Genomic DNA, 3108 nt, shown 5'->3' on the forward strand with positions numbered 1-3108 from the left:
GTACAGCTATTGTGTAAACTCTGTAACTCCAAGTAGGGGAACCTCTTAAGTAGCCTGGCTCAAACCCAGCCCCTCCAATGCCAATCCATTGCTATTTCTACCATTCCTCACTGATACACACAGTTCATAAATGGCTAATCTGGAAATGTTTTACATGATTTCACGTGTTCAATCGATATATTGCTTGCCTTCTCAAGAGGAGGAGGAGGGGGCAGGAGGCATTTTGGAACTCAAAATGTTTTAAAGTTAAAATATTTTACATGTAATTCGGAAATATTTTACAAATAAAAATATATTTTAAAAAGTTAATGCAATCCCCATTCTTTCCTCCTTATCTGAATTCAAATTTTATATATGATCTGTCAGGATGCAAGCATTGTAGGCAATGTTGCTGTTCAGCTCTTTCAGTCATGTTGGACTTCCTGTGATTCCATTTGGCGTTTTCTTGGGCAAAGATACTGGAGTGGTTTGCCATTTCCTTCTCCAGATCATTTCACAGATGAAGAAACTGAGGCAAACTGGGTAAAGTGACTTGTCCAGGGTCACACAGCTAGGAAGTGTCTTAGGCCAGGTTTGAACCCTCAAAGATCAGTCTTCTAATGACCACCTAGCAATGTAGTACAGTGGAAAGAATGCTGGCTTTGGGGTCAGAGACCCCAAGTCCAAGACCCATCTGCTCCTCATGATCTGGTTGACCCACAGAAAGCCATAACTTTTCTGAATCTCAATTTCCTAATCTAAGAAAATAAGGGTTGTAAGGAGGTCCCTCATTATGGAGAAGGTTATGTCTAAGGTCCCTTACAACTCTAAATCTCATAAACAAATTCTGGACAAGGAGCCAGAAGACCTGGTGCTTAGTCCTGTCCACTACCTGTCATTCTCTAGATAAGCAAGCAGCCTTAAGCAAACTAGTTCTGCTCTCTAGGCCTCTGTTTCATCCAATAATAAGGGAGTGGAAAGAATTACGGTTAGGTGACGTTCTCCAGGTCACACAGGTAGGAAGTGCTAGAGTTGGCATCCAAATAGTGCTCCTTCAACTCTAAATCCCAGCTCCCTTTCCAATGTACAATATGATACAATAATCACTTATTAAGTACCTACAATGTGCCAGGCACCATACCAAGAGCTGGGTAGACAAATAAAGACAATCCCTGCCCTCAAGGAGTTTACAATTTAATAAAGGAAGAAAATATGTAAAAAGAAACCAGAAAAGGATGGGGGAGGAGGAGCTGAAACTGTAGTACACCACCTATTGTCTTCATATCTGTTTCTCATCTTCAGGTGCCTCTGAATTCAACCCCATCAGTGTTACCAAGACTGAGGAGAGAAATGTTCAAAGGTTTAAGAAGACTTCCAGAGGGTCTCTCACTCTGAGCTCCCACAGCCTAGAAACACTTAGAGCTCAGTATAAGCCTCCAGTAGGATTAACTCAAGAGATCACTGTGAGGTGAATAAAATAATTAGGGTCATAACCTTGTGTGTGTGTGTGTGTGTTGTGGTCTCATGGAACATTCAAATTAAAATGGAAGAGACCTCAGTTTTGTTTTGTTTTGTTTTTTTCTTCTTTGTTCAATCTAGCCCCAACCCACTCTGAGATCCAGGCAGAAGTGAACTATTAGACAGAGATTAAGGTGATAATACAGAGCTCTGAGAATTGTGGGAAAAGAGAAGCAGGAGCTCTCTGAAATGTTCCTTGGGTCACAACCTAGAGACCTTTGAATATATCCCAGAAAACAACCCTAGGCAAGGAGGGAGGAGATTGTCTTTTTTCAAAGGTGCGTTCGACTCATGCCCACACTTGTCCAATGCCCACTGCTGGACCCCTTGGTTCAATAAGAACCAAAGGACAATTCTTTGATCTGATGAAAGATGCAAGAGAAGTGATAACACAGAGGGAGGAGGTAACATGCTGACAGGATGAAAGGCTCGACCCCTAAAGATAACAAGGCATAACTCTCCTTAGGGCTGGGAAATCTACAGGAAGCTTCACACAAACCTCACATGTTGACTTTGGCAAGAGAATCAATATTTTGCTAACACTCACGGTCTATGCCAAGCCCTTAGGGCAAGGACAGAGAAAACAAAGAGATAACTCTTTGAGGTGCTGTATTGCCAGTTTATTCCTGCTATTGTAAAACCCATCATTCTCTCTGGCCCTGTATCATTTAGGTGGGAATTGTGATGAACCACACCCTGCCTGGGGAAGAACTACCCTAACAATCACTGGGTACCAGTTACCGGGGAGTGTGTCTATGTTGGTACTCTCTCCAATGCATGTAATGTAATCTTTCCTCACTTCCATAAAATCCATAGCTTCCTTCAGAGCATAACCCCAGTGCCACCTCCAGACCTTTCCCAAGTTATTAGCACACTTTCTTTCCCAAAACTGATGGAAATAGCCTAGGTATATATGTTACATATATGTTCCTCACCCCACTCCTACCCCCCACCCCCCGCCCCAGGAATGACAGCTCTCTGAAGGCAGTTAAAACTTCTTAAGGATTAGACCTAATAAAAATATAATGGGCTACCTTACTAGTAATGAATAAATAACAACAACAACAACATTTATTTAGCACCTACTCTTTGTCAAGAACTCTGCTAAGCTCCTTACAAATATTTTCCTTGATTCTCACAACATCCCTGTGAGGTAAATGCTATTATGATACCCATTTTTCAGTTTAATTGTTAAATAAAGTAAATCTGCCTGACCTATGGCAACTTCTGAATGGTATTATTAAGGAATATAGATGTATTGATTTATTTATTTTGGGAGGCAATGAGGGTTAAGTGGCTTGCCCAGAGTCACACAGCTAGTAAGTGTTAAGTGTCTGAGGACAGATTTGAACTCAGATCCTTCCTGAATCCAGGGCCAGTGTTTTATCCACTGTGCCACCTAGCTGTCCCCAAGGAATATAGATATTTTAACATCCCAAAATCCTTTACAAAAATATGCTAGGGCATAAAGGAAGTATAAATAAATGTTAAAAGGCAAATATAATATATACATCTCTTATAAACAATTGGGAAATAAAAATAGTAATAATGCTTGCTTGGTTAAATGATCTTTTCTTTTTATTTCACGAATGTAAGTTTTCAGAGATATTA

This window comes from Dromiciops gliroides, chromosome 2 (genome assembly GCF_019393635.1).
Source record: "Dromiciops gliroides isolate mDroGli1 chromosome 2, mDroGli1.pri, whole genome shotgun sequence".
NCBI lineage: Eukaryota > Metazoa > Chordata > Mammalia > Microbiotheria > Microbiotheriidae > Dromiciops > Dromiciops gliroides.